Source organism: Nicotiana sylvestris, chromosome 12 (genome assembly GCF_000393655.2).
Source record: "Nicotiana sylvestris chromosome 12, ASM39365v2, whole genome shotgun sequence".
In the NCBI taxonomy this organism is placed as follows: Eukaryota; Viridiplantae; Streptophyta; class Magnoliopsida; order Solanales; family Solanaceae; genus Nicotiana; species Nicotiana sylvestris.
In genome coordinates this window covers 70,186,881-70,207,064 of record NC_091068.1, presented here as the reverse complement: position 1 = coordinate 70,207,064, position 20,184 = coordinate 70,186,881, and positions in this window count along the sequence as shown.

Genomic DNA, 20,184 nt, shown 5'->3' with positions numbered 1-20,184 from the left:
CTCCCGCCGCCCGCACACCTGAGCAGCGAGTGCATGTCGAGCAGGTCCCTGAGACTATTCCTATATAGCTTGCAGTTCGAGATCAGCCCGAGGACAGGGCAACGGCTTCCGATGATGAGCAGTTGAGGCTTGAGAGGTTCAAGAAGTACAAGCCTCCTGTATTCAGTGGTCTAGCATCGGATGAAGCTCTGGGATTTCAGATGAGTGTTACCGCATTCTCCGTACCATGGGTATATCAGGATCGAGCGGGGTTTCCTTCACTACTTTCCAGCTTCGAGGAGCCGCCTATAGTGGAGGTGCACCTATGAGTTAGACAGTCCGGATGAGGCTGCTTGACTGACTTGGACTCAGTTTTTAGGCCTGTTCCTGAGAGAGTATGTTCCGTAAAGCCTTAGGGACACGTGGCGTGCAGAGTTTGAGTATTTTCACCAGGGTACTACGACTATCTCAGAGTATGCAGTCCATTACACTAGTTTGGCTAGACATGACCCAACCTTGGTTTCTACTGTTCGCGAGAGGGTTCACCAGTTTATTGAGGGGCTTATTGCTAGTATCATGTCTAGCATGGCTCGTGAGTTGGAGATGGATATTTCTTATCAATAGGTGGTGAGAATTGCTAGGAGGATTAAGGGTTTGCATGCTAGGGAGAGAAAGGAGAGAGAGGCCAAGAGGTCTCGAGAGTCGGGCCATTTCTCTAGTGTCCGTACCCCAGCAGCAGGTCGTCATGGTAGGGGTTATATGAGTTGCCCTGTTCATTCATCTCTTCCAGCAGCTAGTCGTATTTTAGCTCCTCCTAGGCCTTAGGTGCCTTATTATGCACCACCGGTATCTAGCGCGCCTCTTGCGCGGGGTGCTTTCAGAGGTCAGTCCAGCAGACCTAGCCCGAGCTAGTCATAGCCACCATGTCCTCCCAGAGCTTGTTTTGAGTGTGGTGACACACGCCATATGGTGAGGGATTGTCCCAGACTTGGGAAGGGTACACATCCACAGACTTCTTAGCCACAGCGTGCCCCGCAGAGATCTCGGGCTAGTGTTATAGCTCTAGCTGCTACCCCACCTGCTCAGCCAGCTAGAGGTAGAGGTCGGGGAGGTAGATGTCGCCCTAGAGGGGGAGGCCAAGCCAGATACTATGCCCTTCCTTCCCGTACCAAGGTTGTTACCTCCGATTCTATCATCACATGTATTATACTGGTTTGTCATAGGGATGCATCGGTTCTATTTGATCCAGGCTCCACTTACTTTTATGTGTCTTCTTATTTTGCTCCGCATTTGGGTGTACCTTAGGATTCTTTGAGTTCCCATGTTTATGTTTCTACACCTGTGGGAGATTCTCTTTTTGTGGACTGCATTTATCGGTCATGTTTGGTTGTTCTTAGTGGTTTTGAGACTTGAACCGATTTATTGTTTCTCAACACGGTAGATTTTGACATTATCTTGGGCATGGACTGGTTTTCACCCCATTATGCTATCCTTGATTGTCATGCCAAGACCATGACACTGGCTATGCCGGGTGTATCGCGTGTTGAGTGGAGGGGTACTTTAGATCATACTCCTAGTAGAGTTTTTTCTTTCCTTAAGGATCAACATATGGTTGAGAAGGGGTGTGACGCGTATTTAGCTTATGTGAGAGATGTCAGTATTGATACCTCTTCAGTTGATTTAGCCCCAGTAGTGTAGGATTTTCCTGATATGTTTCCAGTTGATCTTCTAGGCATGCCGCCTAAAAGAGATATTGATTTTGGCATTGATCTATTACCGGGTATTCAGCCCATTTCTATTCTCCCGTATCGTATGGCTCCTTTTGAGTTGAAGGAGTTGAAAGATCAATTACAAGAATTACATGATAAGGGTTTTATTCGGCCTAGTGTATCACCTTGGGGTGCTCCTGCCTTGTTTGTGAAGAAAAAAGATGGTTCTATGCGTGTGTGTATTGATTATCGCCAGCTGAACAAGGTTACAGTTAAGAACCATTATCCTTTGCCTCATATTGATGATCTGTTTGACCAGCTTCAGGGCGTACATGTGTTTTCTAAGATTGACTTGCGCTTAGGTTACCATCAGTTTATGATTCGGGAGCCAGATATCCCAAGACTGCTTTCAGGAATCGGTATGGTCATTACGAGTTCCTTGTCATGTCATTTGGCCTGATAATGCCCCAACAACTTTTATGCACTTGATGCACAGTGTGTTTCGGCCGTATATTTACTCGTTCGTCATTGTCTTTATTGATGATATTCTGGTGTATTCCCGGAGTCGGGAAGATCATGAGCAACACCTGAGGACTGTGCTTCAGACTCTGAGAGAGAAGAAGTTATATGCTAAGTTCTCGAAATGTGAGTTTTGGTTTGATTCAGTGGCATTCTTAGGCCACGTGGTATCTAGTGAGGGTATTCGGGTGGATCTGAAGAAAATAGACGGCATGCAGAGTTGGTCCAGACCATCCTCAGCTTCAGAAATCCACAGTTTTCTTGGCTTGGCGGGTTACTACCGTCGTTTTGTAGAGGGGTTTTCATTGATTGCAGCCTTAATGACTAGGTTGACCCAGAAAGGTTCTCCGTTCCAGTAGATAGAGGAGTGTGAGGCGAGCTTTCAGAAGCTCGAGACAACTTTGACTACAACCCCAATTTTGATACTGCCTACAGGTTCGGGGTCTTATACGGTTTATTGTGATGCCTCGAAGATTGTCCTCGGAGCGGTGTTGATGCAGGATGGTAGGGTGATTGCCTACGCATCCAAACAGTTGAAGGTACATGAGAAGAATTATCCGGTCAAGACCTTGAGTTAGCCTCCATTGTTCACGCCCTGAAGATCTGGCACCATTATTTATATGGTGTGCCTTGTGAGATTTATACTAACCATCAGAGCTTGCAGCACCTGTTCAAGCAAAAGGAACTAAATTTGCACCAGAGGAGGTTGTTAGAGTTGCTGAAGGACTATGATATCACTATTTTGTATCACCCGGGCAAGGCCAATATGGTGGTCGATGCTTTGAGTCGCCAGGCGGAGAGTTTGGGGAGTTTGGCTTATTTACCAGCATCAGAGAGGTCTATGGCGATGGATGTTCAGGCCTTAGCTAGCCAGTTTGTGAGATTGGATCTTTCGGAGCCCAGTCGGGTTCTAGCTTGCGTAGTTTCTTGGTTTTCCCTATTTGATCGTAGGTGTCACACCTCCTTTTTGCGCGCCCGCCCCTGAAGGGTTAAATGCGCGAGGGGAGTTTTTCCAATTTAAGTGACAATATTCGAAATGGGATTATTTATTCAATTCAGAGTCGCCACTTGGGAAAAGTTTGGTTTTTGGTGTCCCAAGTCACCGGTTTATCTTGAATCCCAAATCGAGGAAGTTTTCGACTTTTCCAAATGAAGTCTGCGAACCAGAAATTCTAAGTAAGGAATTCTGTTGACCCGAGGGAAGGTGTTAGGCACCCTCGAATCCCGTGGTTCTAGCACGGTCGCTTAAATTGTTATAATGGCTAAATATCTGATTTAAATACATGTTGTGACTTATGTGCTTTTATTAAGTTTAAACCGCTTTTATTATTATCATTTATTTTTATAGAATTGCAACGTCGTGAAAATGCATCTCGAACCACGTCACAATCAATGCACCCGTAGTTGTTAACACATTTCGACTCCGTTGAGATTTGAATTTGGGTCACATAAATGCGCACCCGAATTTAAGAATGTAATTTAATTAAGTCGCGCCTAAAGAGTCTAACGCGTTATTATCTTTGGGGAAGGCCATGAAATTCGCTAACCGGCCTGTCCTGAATTCTAAATATTTATTATGGCTAGTTATTGAGGGCCCCGCAATTTTGCATTTTTTATTTGGCGAGGCTCGTCTCTATTTTAGAAAGGATATCCTAAAGTGGCTACATTTCTAATGAGTTTGTCTCTAAAACTAGAAGAAAAAGTACATGCTAATTATATGCTTTGGCCTAATCCGGATTCTTATCAATTTCTGATTAATTATTTACAAAGTGGAGAAAACATTATACTTTATGGAAAAATGCTTTAATTTGACAAAGAAATCACATACGAGCTAACGAAATACAACACTTAATCCGAACAACATCCTTAAGTCGGATTTAAATTAACTTGCTTAAACAGGATTAATAGAATTCCTTATTAAAGAATGTTACCGATGATATTCAAAACTAGTCCTATAAACTGCCTAAAGAAATCGAAACTGGGTGATTCAAAACTGTATTATATTTGGCTAGATTTAACAGCCATTTGCCCCTACCTATTTAAAGCATGCTGAAAGAGTGAGTTTAATTTAATCAATCGTATTAAATAGTTTCACATTCCATGAGTTGTATTTACATCCTGTATGCTACTAAACGAATCAAATACCGCAGTTTCAGATCAACATAAACTTTAATTAAGTACAAACTTACAAATGTATTCTCTACTAGACTAACAAACTAAAATTTACACAGCTTGACAACATTTATAAAATTTGTAAGCGAAGCAACATATGATTATAATTCCTTCAGATCTTTCGATTCAACTTTCATTGCATCATCAGTTACATCAGACAGATTCGAAATGTGTACCTGAGGAGATGCTTACAATGAAAGAAAGCAAGAGAGTCAGTTGAGTAGCAGTGCAAGCGAAACAGCAGCAGTAACAGATAACAGCAGCAGGACAAATTCCAGTGCAAGATACAATTATAGCCGAGGAAAAGTGGAAAAATGAACAGCAGTAGGCAGCGTAGCAGAAACAAAACTCCAGGCAGACCAACTCAAAGAAAGATAAGTACAAAACACCACCAATAATCTCAATTAAGACCTCAATCAGGACTCAGAAGAAGTCAATATGGAACAGGCAAATCCAGGCCAGTGAGAATCAAGACAGCGATGGAAATGTAGTTCCTATTTTTGTGTTATGCCTCTCTCAATATGTATCTGTATGTTCTCTCTATTTCTTTCTTCTGCTGAAATTTAGTGTCAACCTTTAATCCCCTCTCTCTCTCTGTTTCTTCTCTCAGAACTCAGCTCAATATATTCAGTCTGGGTTCCCTATGTGTACCTCTCTGTCCGTTTTGTATATCTCCAAAATCTCCCTTAAATATGCCTAAAACTTAACCTTTAACAGCCTGTTTTCAATCAAAAACACCCCTCCCATGTGCTATCTTCTTTTCAGTTTCCACTCACTATTTAAATAAGAACACAACCCCATGATATTCCATGGCAGACTTACCTTTTGAGTAAGGTTTATTATTTCTGAAACTAAAGCAAAATATGGGCAGCAGAATGTAATCTGACAGCATATGCTGTCAAACTATTTTAAACATAACAAAAGCCTTTATGCAGGACACAGGTTGTGCACAAATGCACATGTGGTGCACAAGTGCACATGCCCTCCAATTCAGAGCTGTAACTAAACAAAACATTCCTTTTACATTTCTGATTCAAATTAACAACTATAAGTAACTAAACTCAGTTCCTAATTGATTCAGGCAATGCTTAGCAGAAGCAAGTCAATCTGTTATTGTTCGGACAGCTGAAACTAATTGACGACACATGTCGATTCGACTATACTAGTTAAAACACATACAATCGAAGCCAAAATCAGACATTTAACAGTATCGAACACATGATTTGAATTGTACTGACTAAGCAAAATTGTACTCGAGGAATCAGTTGATCAGTCAAAATTTGAAGTTCAATTGTTCGCACAGCATATACACATATACACATTATCAGTAACAAGTAGAAGAAAGACCCAATCAAACACAGAGGTTCAGGCAAGGTGGATAGGACACAGTTGGTAAAATTCAAAAACACGAATTAAAACAAAACATGAACAGACCTTTAATCAGCACATGGAATAAAGAAAAAAGAAAACAAAACTCACCTTAAATCCCGAAAAATCAAAGAGCCTTAGCTTGGATTCGAACAGGCCTTTCTTAAGGCTGAACGGACTTTAATCGAAGTGTTTCTCAGATGAGAAACACTTCGATTAAGGTCCATTAGACCTTAATCTCTTTGGCTTAAACAGATACGGAACAGGCACGAGGTTTAAACCTAATCTCTTGGTTTAAACAGGCACGGAACAAACCCTTGGTTTAGCTTGGATTAGACCCTAATCTCTTGGTTTAAACAGGCACGGAACAGGCACGAGATTTAAACCTAATCTCTTGGTTTAAACAGGCATGGAACAGACCTTTGGTTTAGCTTGGACTAGACCCTAATCTCTTGGTTTAAACAGGCACGGAACAAGCACGAGGAAACCTAGGGTTCAAAAAATCAGATCTGGGATTCGTGTCTCCCTGGTTAGATTCGGACCAAACCAAGCATGGTTTGGTCACGAGGGGGGTCTGGGGACTATCTGGTGTGAAGTTGAGGTCTATTGGTGTAAGTCAGGTTCCGACTCGAATCTTCAAATGAAGATTCGAGACGGTGGGAGGGGATTTGAGCTAAGTGGTTAACAGATCCATGTTCAGGGTGGCAAGGGGGTTCTATGGTGTTAAGGATGGGGTCACCGGCGTCCATGCCGCCGGCTTTCATGGTGAAGGTATACAGGGGTGGCTAGGGTTTGGAGGGGAAGGGGATGAGGACGAAGGCGGGGTCTTGGATAGGGGGGGCAGGGTATGGTAGGAGGCTTATATATGGAATGGGTGGGCTGACCTCGGCCGTTGGATGAGGCATGATGAAGGGCTAGGATCCTTCAACTAACGGGAAACGATGTCGTTTTAGACCTAAGGGGGTTGGGTCGGTCCGGGCGGAATGGATCGGGTTTGTTTATGGGTTAACGGGGAAGTGATCTTGGCCGTTGATCAATCTGAGATCAACGGCCTAGATCAGACTAGGTCACTACGACGTCGTTTGGACGTTCTGGGTGTCAGTTGTTGTGGACCGGGTTACACAAGGGTTTTGGGTTTGAGTTTTGGGCCTCGAATTTAAAATGAAAATAAGCCCAACTGATTTTCAACCCAATTCTGCACTGTCTTTTATTTTTATTATTTATTATTTTTTTTATTTTAAAACAAAACCTAAGTAAATCAAATTAAAATTAAATAAACACTTAATACAATTATTTGCACACATATATTAAAATATTTAAAGCAGGTAAAATCAATCAAAACAACAATCACGGACAAGGATGCATATTTATGATTTTTCTATTTAATAACCGGATTACGGTTCAAACAGCACATGACACATACATTTTTTTATTTTTTTTTATTTTGTTTCAATAATGGACAAAAATTATAGATAATTAACAAAATGCCACGTAAAATCCAAAAATTGTACAGCAGGACCATTTGTTATTATTTTTTATTTCTTTTGGAGCGATTGTCGCGTAAGACAAAAATCACGTGCTCACAGTAGGGAACGGTGGTATGATGACCTTCATTTGCTTGTCCTCAAGGACAAGGTTCAGCACGGTGATGCCAAAGATGTGATTATTGGTGATGATGGTGTATTGAGGATGCAGGGTCGGATTTGTGTACCCAATGTTGATGGGCTTCGGGAGATGATTCTTGAGGAGGCCCATAGCTCGCAGTATTCCATTCATCTGGGTGCAACGAAGATGTATCAGGGTTTGAGGTAGCACTGCTCGTGGAGGGGGATGAAAAAAGATATATTTGAATTTGATGCTCGGTGCCTCAACTGTCAGTAGGTGAAGTATGAGCAACAGAGACCGGGTGGGTTGCTTCAGCAAATAGAGATTCCGGAGTGGAAGTGGGAGCGTATCACCATGGACTTTGTAGTTGGACTCCCACGGACTTTGAGAAAGTTTAATGCTATTTGGGTGATTGTAGATCGGCAGACCAAGTCCGCTCACTTCATTCCTGTGTGTACTACTTATTCTTTGAAGCGGTTGGCGGAGATCTATATCTGGTAGATTGTTCATCTACATGGTATTCCAGTTTCCACCATTTTAGATAGAGGTATTCAGTTCACATCACAATTTTGGAGAGTCGTTCAGCATGAGTTGGGTACTCGGGTGGAGTTGAGTATAGCATTTCACCCTCAGATGGACGGAGAGTCCGAGCGCACTATTTAGATTCTTGAGGATATGCTCCGTGCATGTGTGATCGAGTTTGGAGAGTCTTGGATCATTTCTTTCCATTCGCGGGGTTTTCCTATGAAAACAGCTATCAGTCTAATATTCAGATGGCACCGTATGAGGCTTTATATGGCAGGTGGTGTAGATCCCCGGTGGGTTGGTTTGAACCGGGTGAGGCTAGATTATTGGCCACAGACTTAGTTCAGGATGCTTTGGAGAAGGTTAAAATGATTCATGATAGACTCCGTATAGCCCAGTACAGATAGAAGAGTTACGCAGACCGGAAGGTTCGTGATGTTTCCTATATGGTTGGAGAGCGGGTTCTGCTTCGGGTTTCGCCTATGAGGGGCTTTATGAGTTTTGGGAAGAAGATAAAGTTGAGTCCGAGGTTTATTGGCCCTTTTGAGATATTAAGGCGTGTTTGGGAGGTTGCTTATAAACATGCCTTACCTCCCAGCTTGGAAGGAGTTCATCTGGTATTTCATGTTTCGATGCTCCGGAGGCATCACGGTGATCCGTCGCACGTGTTGGATTTCAGTTCAGTCCAGTTGGACAAGGATCTATCCTATCTTGAGAAGCTAGTGGCAATATTAGACAGGCAGGTTAGAAAGTTGAGGTCAAAGAACATTGCATCAGTAAAGGTTCAGTGGCGGGGTTAGCCGGTCGAGGAGGCGACCTGGGAGACCGAGCAGGATATGCGCAGTCATTACCCTCATCTTTTCACCACTTTAGGTATGTCTCGATGCACGTTCAAGGACGAATGAATGTTTAAGTGTAGGAGGATGTGACAACACGGCCAGTTGTCATAAGAATTTATGCCCATATCCCTAGTTATCTGCTTTCCCAGTGTTTATTTCTACTATTTTGAATTGCCAGGATGTTCGATTTTGAGTTTCGGTGAGTTTTGGGACACTTAGTCCCTAAATGAGAGCTTAAGTGTTGGAAAGTTTACCGTAGTCGGAACAGTGTGAAGATGGCCTCGGAATGGAAATCTGATGGTTTCGTTTGCTCCATTGGGCGATTATGGGCTTAAGGGCGTGTTCGTATTGTGTTTTGGAGGTCCGTAGCTAATTTAGGCTTGAAATGCCAAAAGGTCGAATTTTGAAGTTTCCGGTTCAATAGTGAGATTTTGATCCAAGGGTCGGAATGGAATTTCGGAAGTTGGAGTAGCTCTGTAGTGTTTAATCTAACGTGTGTGCAAAATATCAGGTCATTCGGACAAGGTTTGATAGACTTTTTGATCGAAAGCATATTTCTGGAGTTTTGGAGTTCTTAGGCTTGAATCTGTGGTTGATTCGTCGTTTCGATGTTGTTTTAGGTGTTTTAAGGATTGGTACATGTTTGGACAGTGGTATTAGACTTTTTGGTGCTTTTGGTTGAAGTCCCGGGGGGCCTCGGGATGATTTCGGATGGTTGACAGAAGGATTTTGGAGTTTGGAGTTGCAGCTTCAGCTACTGGTTTTCTGTCATAACTGCACCTATAAGTGTGGGACCGTAGGTGCGGCGCCGCAGAAGCGGCTCAGTGGTCGCAGAAACGAAAATGAGTAAGGGGGCCAGGAATAGCAGAAGCGGCATAAGGAACCGGATGCGAATTTTGGGTCACAGGTGAGAGATGGAGTTTTTAAGTGAGAACCGCAGAAGCGGCTCCCCGACCGTAGAAGAGATATCACAGATGTGATTGTTGGACCTCAGATGCTGTAACAGCTGAGCAAAAATATGAAATTTCGACAATTTACTTTCAAAGGTTGGAAATTCGATTTGGAGCACGCTAGAGGGAAATTTTGAGAGGAAATTGAAGAGGAGATCAGTGGGTAACAATTCTTTAACCCTTTCTAGTTATATTCCATCAATCTATAGTTAGTTTCATCATTTAATTTCGGATTGGAGATGAAAGTTGGAGAAAAGTTGGAAGAAAGTTCTTAGACCTAAAATTCGACATTTGATTGGTAATTTGACCTTCGATTTGGATAATTTTGGTATGCGTGAACTTGTGATAGTATGAGGATTCTGAAAATATAGATTTTACCCTATTCCGAGACGTGGGCCTGAGGGCATTTTGGTCATTTTACTTAATTTCGCGTATTCGCTTAGAATTTAATTATAGAATCAGTTACTTCAAGTGTTATTTACATTATGCATTTGAATTGAATAGATTTGGACCATTTGGAGTCGAATACTCGTGGCAAGAACGTGATTTCGAGTTGATTTTGAGTTAGTTCGAAGTAGGTGGCTTGCCTAACCTTGTGTGGGGGACTTTCCTCTTAGGATTGGTCTATTTGGTAATTGAAATTCCTTGCACGTGAGGTGATGAGTGCGTACTTTTGCTAATTGTTGGAAATCCGGTTTTCATTAAGTAATTACTAGTATGTTTCCTTTCCTGTTTTTATTACTTGCATTATTAATCCTGTTGTTAGCTTAGGAAAGCATGTTTAAGTGACTTAATTGCTTTACTTGCTCAAACTGCCTTAAATGAATTCTATGCAGCATTTTAGGCTAGAATTACTTGTTTGCCTTAATATGAAATTTGCCATTTCTGAATATTTTCCTGTTGCTACTGTGTATTTATATTAGGACTACGGATGTGGGATTCCGGTAGCTCCCCCTTGTTTGTTTATTTTGGGACTACGGGTGTGAGATTCTGGTAGATTCTCCTGCACAGTTATATAGAACTACGGGAATACACCTGGTAGATTCCCCTAGTATTAGGTATTTACATTTGGAACTACGGAACGCGATTCTGATAGATCCCCGCGCACTATGAGTTGGACTACGAGACGTGATCCCGAGAGATCCATTGGATATGTATATTTGGGACTACAGGACGGTATCTTGGGAGATCCCCGATTGTTATTTTGGTGCTGGACCATATTTCTTTCTATGTTTACCTTGTCTATGTAATAGTCGTTGTTGCCCTTTATATCTGGTGTTACTTTTATTGTTGTACTTATTTATATTGTTCTATTCTACACTGTTGAACTTTATATTTTATTTAACCTCAGAGGGCCCTGACCTTCCTCGTCACTACCCGACCGAGGTTAGGCTTGGCACTTACTGAGTACCATTGTGGTGTATTCATGCCCTTTCTGTGTATGTTTTTCATGTGCAGATTCAGGTACTGCAATTCAGTCCTATCACCCTTGAGGCGAGGCAACTGCTCCAGCGACTTCGAGGTATATCTGCCGCGTCCGCAGACCGAGGAGTCCCTTTCCATTCTCACTTTTAAGTATTAGCCCTTCTGTATTTATGTTATTTGTTAGACATTCTGGAGGTAGACACTGTTAGATATTCAAAGGCTTGCGGTTTCATGAGATTCCGCGTTTTGGGAAAGTGTATTAGTTTTTGAGAAATTGTATTGTATATGCCGAGCGACATTTTAAAAACTATTTCATTCGGTTATTTTGGCTTTTAATTATTTCTTCCGCAAATTTCATTTATTTTTCGCATTTGTTAGGCTTACCTAGTCATAGAGACTAGGTGCTGTCACGACAGTTCACGGAGGGCGAACTGGGGTCGTGACAGCGATATACAATATGTTGTAGGAGTATATAGTATACTGCAATAGTTTACAATATATTGTAACGGTATATTGTAGTAATCGAAGAAGAACACAGTTACCTAACAGTATACCGCTACAGTGTACAATATACTATAAGAGTATATAGTTATACTGCAACAGTATACTATTATAGTATACAATATATTATTATAGTATACTGTAATAATATGTAATATACTGTAATAATATGTTGTAATGGTATACAATATACTATAATAGTATACTTATTACCCGTAAATTCACTTTCCTTTTCCCTTTTAATTTGCTTTAAGCTTTTACCCAGCGTGTGAGGCAAATTGAAAATGCAAAAAAAAATAAAAAAAATATTATTGTATATTATATAATGTAACGGTATACTCTTACAATTAGATCCTTTTAGATTTTTTTCTTGAAATTTTTATTGACAACTGATATTATTTCAGTTTAATAATTGAATTAAACTTTTTTTAACTCTTTGCGTACAATTGTATACCCTGTTGGCATAACTATACTTTACTGTTATCAAATATTAGTTAATATTATTTTTTTGGTTGTATTAGCTACATTTAATTGGTATACAATTTTATTTTTCTTTAGTAATAATATAAAAAAAGAATAATAAAAATAGTGAAAATAGTAAATGAAATTAGATTATGAAGAGAAAAAGAATATAAAAAATTAAATGAAATTAGAATAGGAAAAAAGAAAAAGATAAGAAGAAAACGAGAAAAAAGAAAAGGAGAAAAGAAAGAGAAAAAGAAAAGAAAAGAAAAGAAGCATAGAAATAAAAAAGAATGGGAGAATAAAGAGAAAATTTTCCACAAAACCTACTATGGGTAGGGAATGTAATTAGTTTGTGGGTAGAAAAACAAATGGGTAGACAAGGATAAATAGTTTTGTTTTTGTGGGTAACTGTGTCAAAACCCCTTAAATAAAAACTCAACTATTTTAGATCATTTAGCTGAAAACTTCTTTCCACTTACCACATGTCGAGCAAAAGAAATTTGCCTAACTTTAATCTTATATGCGGTACTATTTTGTTATAGGTTTGGCAATGTTGCCTAAGGGGTCGTTTGGTTCGTAGACAAGGCTATCCTGCTATTATAATCCTAGAATTAATAATCTTGGGGTTATTTAGTTCTATATGCTTCGGTTGGTATTAAATAAAAAATAAGATATGCAATGTATAATCGAAAATATGTGTTTGGTTTAAAGTTTGATAAATTTTTGTTTTAATTTTAACCTTGATTGTTCCTCCGACGTAGAATAATTGTTCAATACAGACACATGTAAACTATAATGGAGGTAGTTATACAGTAATTATTTTCTTCTTTTTGTTCCTGGATATTACTGTTGGAGATGGGAAGTGGGACAAAGATTACAATCACCAGCCAAAATGTAGTCACAAGTAGTGGTTTGGTATTGGCATTGATTATTCGTACATTATTGGAGAAATGGAGAATTCACGCAGAGGCGAATGATGCAAGCCCAAAGGCTTCTCAGTTCTGAACCAAATGATAATTGTGCATATCTGAACGACACAGAGAAGCCTCTCAGCACTAGATGTGCACGGGAATTAAGCCTCAGAAAGGTTACACTGAAAAAGGAAGAAGAATAATCTGGCCATTTTATAACTTTATCCAAGATAACTAATCCTGTTATTAGTTGTCCTACCTAAGAGATGGGATAGATTAATCCCAATTTGTGGTATAATTTATACATAGTTTAATTAATACTTCAAAATAAACATGGGATAAATTTAATCTCAAATTATACACCACCTTATCCCATAAACGAAACGACCCCTAAGAGTATCTAGTCTTTCTAAGTAGTCCTTGTTGTCTTGATATGAGATTTCACGTGCCTCATGTTAGGAATTTGTCCTGATTTTCTTACCTTATTTGTATGTATTCTTTTACTTGAAGGAATATTAGAATATTAACCATAATTGTTTAACTTTTTCTTAAAGAAAAATATAGATCTTTTTCATATTTGACACATCCCCTTCTTAGAGGGAAAGTTAGTGACCTCTATATTGAGGATCCCTCCTTCATACACAATATATAATAGCATCCACAATGTAGTCGTTTTGTTTAAATGATAATTTTCTCTCAATAGGATCTTATGTTTTCTTTTTATATATAGGCAGTTACCCACATCACATTTTTAGGCATATTTTAGTATATTTTATGTGTCAAATTGATCGTCGTCCAAGGTTTGTGTAACGACCAAATCGGTTATGTGCACGGTGAAATCGGGGGGTCCAATTTCCTCGTCATTATGATGATCCATGAACATACTTTTCGAAGGTTCGATATTGGGGTCGAGGTTCACCTTCGAGGGTTATCGATGCTCGACTTCGGGGCAATGCAGACCAGCGGCTATATTGGAAAAGAAGGGAGTTCCCAAAGTCTGTCAGGCTAGTCTGACCCCGCACCATGACGTCAACTAGCTGTCCCATCTCCACATCTTTATAACAAATACGTTTGTACTATGATAGGATCCCACATTTTTTCTATATAAAGGAGGTCCTTACCACATTGTAAGGATTGATTGCTCCATACTAAATAAACAAGAACATTCTCTTTGCTTTCTAACATACTCTCTTGAGATTATTACTTACATTTACTATCTTCATTATTGTTCATACTTCGTTGATTTTATTATAACTGTTAGTCATGCCTCGATCACCTTCGATAGCTCGCAGCCGAGCTCCGAGATCGACCTCAAGGTCCCCGAATCGACAAGCTCGAGGCCCCGATTGTTAACCTATCGGTTTGGTTATCATCTTATCCTTAACTCTTATTTTGTTTATAAGTCTCACATACATAGCATCATCTGCTTAACAACTAAGATAAAAAAAGATCACATATTTTTAGAGTCCCATAATCAAATTTAATTGTTATTCCATTTTCACGACAAACAGTTTGGCGCCCACCGTGGGGCTAAAAATAATAGTGATTATTTTCTTGCTGGTTTCATCACATAACGCAAGTTATCTTTCGCATCTGTTCTTGTCCAAGATCTTCAAATTTCAGGTCAAAATGCCTAACTCAGTAAATAGAGATGAAGCAGACAAAAAATTCCGCCGTGTTGGCATCACTCCTCACATTTACCATAAAGCGTGCCGAAAAGTTCCGCGGGAAACATGGCAAAATCCAACCTAGGCTCAAAAAGAGATTCCTCATCATGTCGTTCATATGATTATTGGAGGGACCGATATTCCCCAAGGGCCCATGATCAAGCGAACAACAAATTCCACTGCAATAGAAGGGCCGATCCGAGCTTGCGTGGCCGAATACACCCTCGCATTCAGCGAAGAGGATCTCGAGACCTTGGCAGAACCACACAACAAAGCGCTGGTAATCTCATTTCTTTTGAACAACATTCAGGTTAAACGTGTGCTCGTAGATCCAGGAATCTCGACCAACGTAATCAGGTCAGGGGTAGTAGAACAGCTTGGCTTGCTCGATCGGATCATACCCGCCTCCCGGGTCCTCCACGACATCAACATGACCGGCAAAGTAACAAAAGGAGAAATCAACCTTCCAGTCGACACGTCCGACACGGTTCAGAACACCAAGTTTCAAGTCATCAATAGCGACATAAGGTATAACACATTGCTTAGTAAGCCACAGATACATAGGCTGAGGACAGTACCGTCAACTCTGCACCAGATGATTAAATTTCTGACAAAGTATGGCATAACAACTATATACGGAGAACAGCAGGCGGCGAAAGGAATATTCGCGGTTTATCAGGAGGAGTCGACCTCTGTACTCTCGACCTCGGATGTGTCTAGGAGCATATAGACCCCCGAGGACGATGGAGAGGATTTCCTCACTCCTTGAACTTTCGTTGCCCCTGAAGAGTCGGATGCAACGAAATCGACAATTGAAGATCTGGAGCATGCTATTTTGATCGAACACCTCCCCGATCGTAAGGTATACTTTGGAATGGGATTAACCCTCAAACTCAGGAATAAATTCATTCAATTTCTTATTGATAATATCGACTGTTTTGCTTGGTCCCACTTAGATACGACAGGTATCCCGCCAAAAATAACCTCCCACCAACTGAGTGTCGACCCCAGGTTTAAACCGGTGAAACAAAAAGGAAGACCCCAGTCCGAGATAAAACACACATTCATCAAGGATGAGGTAACAAAACTCCTTAAAATAGGGTCCATTAGAGAGGTAAAGTGCCCTGAATGGCTGACCAACGTTGTAGTGGTACCCAAAAAGGGAAATAAGCTAAGAATGTGCGTAGATTATAAAGATTTAAATAAGGCGTGTCCGAAGGATTCATTCCCATTGCCTAACATCGATCGTCTGATCGATGCTATGGCCGGCCATGAGACCCTCACCTTTCTCGATGCCTACTCGGTGTACAATCAAATCCATATGAACCCTGAAGACAGGGAGAAGACTTCGTTCATCACAAAGTATGGTACCTACTGTTACAATGTAATGCCCTTCGGACTAAAAACCGCGGGGGCTACATACCTGCGTCTAAGTAATAAAATGTTGAGAATCAAGTAGGTAAATCCATGGAAGTTTATATTGACGATATTCTACTTAAGTCTCTGCACGCAAATGACCATTTAACTCATTTGCAAGAAACATTCGACATCCTCAGAAGTTACAACATGAAGCTCAACCCCGAGAAATGTGCATTCGGAGTGGGTTCGGGCAAATTCTTAGGCTTCATGGTATCAAACAAGGGGATCGAGATTAATCCCTATAAAATCAAGACCATCGAAGAAATCACGGTGGTAAACAATGTATAGGTCGTGCAACAGCTAACAGGATGAATAACGGCTCTAGGCAGATTCATATCAAGGCCATCCGACAGGAGCCATCATTTTTTCTCCTTAGTCAAAAGGAAAAACAACTTCGAATGGTCTCCAGAATGCCAACGCACTTTAGAAGAATTGAAGTGATATATGACTAGCCCACCTCTGCTCCACACGCCAAAGGAGGATGAAACACTATATCTATACTTGGCCGTATCCGAGATAGCAGTAAGCGGCGTGCTAGTTCGGGAGGAGCAAGTTACATAATTCCCTATTTATTTTGTAAGCCGGACCCTAGGGAATGCCGAAACTAGGTACCCACACCTTGAAAAATTAGCTCTTGCAATAATAAGCGCATCGCGAAAATTAAAACCCTATTTTCAATGCCACCATATTTGCGTTCTAACGACATACCCCCTCCGGAGCATATTGCACAAACCCAAACTATCGGGTCGATTCGCCAAATGGTCCATCAAACTCGGGGGGTATGATATCGAGTATAAACCTCGAATGGCCATCAAGTCCCAGATTCTAGCGGACTTCGTGGCCGATCCCTCTATAAAAATTGCAAAACTGACTAACAATGAAGTTGTGTACGAAGTTATGATTGCAAGTTTAGAACTGGCCAAAAGCTTGGGAGCCGAGACGATCGAAGCAAAATACGATTCACCCCTGGTAGTGATACAGGTGAATGGGAGCTACGAGGTCCGAAAAGACAGGATGCAGAGCTATTTGGACAAAATCCAAGTCGCATTACGTTGATTCAAAGAATGGACTTTAGTCTATGTACCTCGAGAGTAGAATAGTGAGGCCGATGCCCTCACAAATATGGAATCATCCGTTGAAGAAGATGACCTACTCCCCGGGGCTGTTATTCAGCTATCTAAATCAGTGATCGGGGAAGATCATGCGGAGATTAATTCCACTAGCCTAACATAGGACTGGAGAAATAAATATATTGATTATCTGAAAGATGGAAAAATGCCCGCGGATCCAAAGGAATCGAGGGCCCTACGAACCAAAGCAGGTCGGTTCTCGCTCGATGAAAACAAGACTCTATACAGAAGAACTTTTGATGGCCCCTAGAAGTATGTCTGGGGTCGGGGATACAGATTATGTACTCCGAGAAATTCACGAGGGTACTTGCGGAAATAACTCTGGCGCCGATTCCTTGGTCCGAAAGATAATCAAGGCAGGCTACTATTTGGACAACATGGAAAAAGATACTTAAGAATTCGTCCGAAAATGCGATAAATGCCAGAGATTTGCCCCTATGATCTACCAACCCGGCGAACAACTACATTCGGTTTTATCACCATGGCCATTCATGAAATGGGGCATGGACATTGTCAGGCCCCTGGCTAAATTCCTTTTATTTACTTCTGACTATTTTTCAAAATGGGTTGAAGCACAGGCCTTTGAGAAGGTAAGAGAGAAAGAAGTCATTAACTTCATTTGGGAGCATATTATGTGCCGATTTGGGATTCTTTCCGAGATAACATGCGATAACGGGAGGCAGTTCATCGGGAGCAAGGTAACACTATTCCTTAAGGACCACAAAATCAAGAGAATCTTATCGACGCTTTACCACCCATGTGAAAATGGCCAGGCCGAGTCTACAAATAAAACCATCATCCAAAACATAAAAAATAAGCTGGAAAGCGCCAAGGGAAAGTGGAGAGAAATGTTTCCCGAAGTGCTGTGGGCATACCGAACAACTTCCAATCAAGCACAGGGAAAAAACCTTTCTCTCTAGGGTACGGCGCCGAGGCTTTGAGAACAGTGGAGTCCAAAGAGCCAAGCACCAGATTCCAACACACCACTGAGAGCTCGAATAATGAGGCCATGACAACGGCCCTCGAACTACTATCTGAAAAACGAGAAGCCTCGACGGTCCGGATGGCCGCCAAAAAGCAAATGATCGAAAGATATTATAATAGGGAACAAACCTCTGACATTTCGGAGTTGGGGACTTGGTTCTAAGGAAAGTCACCCTCAACACTCGAAACTCTAATGAAGGAAAGCTATGCCAAAATTGGGAAGGACCGTACCGCGTCCTCGGAGTAGTCGGTAAAGGGTCTTACAAGCTCGGTACCATGGAGGGCGAACGACTTCCAAGCAAATAGAACATATCAATGCTAAAACGATACCATTGCTAGAGCATTCGATTGAAAATTCTGAAAACACCCTCGAGCCCGCATTGCACTCTTTTCCATCGACCGGATTTTGTCCCTAGAAGGCTTTTACCGGCAAGGTTTTTAATGAGGCAATGGCCATACATCACCTAAGGAGACTCAAAAAGTATTCAAGATTTCCTTTGCAATCCACCTCGAATACTGGGGGCACCCTCCCGGAAGGTCACCGACTCGGGAAATCCAAGATACCCCAAATGGGGCCTCGATAGAAAAAGTAATGTACCGGGCCAAACAGTCGAACGAACCGTGCCCATATAGAGCAACCAAGCTTTTAATGGAAAAAAATGTTCATGCTTGTACCAATTAATCGAAGAACACTTTTCATCAAAGCATTTCACACTCCAAAATAAACTCGACGTTTTAGCAAAAAGGACTCATCAATCAAAAATGCCCCGAACACTCGGAGACTGGCATCAACAATTCGACATCTAAACGAACCCCGGGTCGAAACTCCAAACTCATAAGCCCTCAAAGAGGCAACATCAAGATCATAAAATGTCTCCAAAACCGAAGGTTCCCCGAACACCCGGAGACTAATGCCAAAATCTCAAAAATCGCATGACCTCAGGGTCGAAATCGCCAAAATCGTAAGCCCTCAATAAGGCAATACCAAGTTTACAAGTAATGGCTCCCGAGGCAAGAAGCCCTCGATGACTTAGGGACTGCCATCAATGTCATAAGTCCACATACGGGCAACCTCGGTCTTGTAAGACCTACATAAGGCAACAACAATATCTGTAAGACCTCAAGCAAGGCATGAGCAATACTTGTACCAATATCCAAAACTGTAACACCTCAAAAGCATGTAAAACTTGTAAGACCTCACTAAAGGCATAAACCTGATCTCAAAGTTTCAGCTATATATCGAACTTGTAAGACCCCTAAAAACTCATACCCTCGATGTAGATGTCGAAACTACTTCACTCAAAACTTAAAGGCTCCGACCGAACACAAATGACTCTGGTCACAAGGTTGTACCAGCCGAACTAATGCGACTTGGGGAAGCCCGACCGTTGCTACAAAATCACATGCCTTCAATTACTTCGAATCTAGTTCGAAAAGAACTAGTTAAACAGGCTACCCTTGATATAGGCAAAAGATCTTCGACCATGTCAGCTCTAAATCACAGGCTTCGAGATACTTAGCCTACGAGCCAAACCTCCCGAGGTGTTTGATTATCGCTACGTAACGACTCATAATCGATGTTTTTATTGAACCGTCGAAGAGTCAGACAAAAATTATTTCAAAAAGTCCTTAAAGAGGGAAAAATAAAGCCAATAAAAACCGCATCAGCCCAAGGCATAAGAGACATTGTCTCCAACCCACATAAATGTTCGCTTCGACCCAAGGCGTAAGATCCATTGTCGCTAGCCCACATAAAAGGCCGCATCGACCCAAGGCGTAAGAGCCATCATTGCCAGCCCACACAAATACAAAACTTTAGGGTCGAATGAGCTCGAGTCGAAACCCGACACATAGACTGAACCCAAAATAGTTAACTAAGTATGCCTCGGGGCAAGGCGTAAGAGACATTATTTCCAACCCATAATAAAATATCGCTTCAACCCAAGGTGTAAGAGCCATTGTCGCCGGCCCACATATTCGTTTCAACCCAATGCGTAAGAGCCTAAGGGCCAGCTT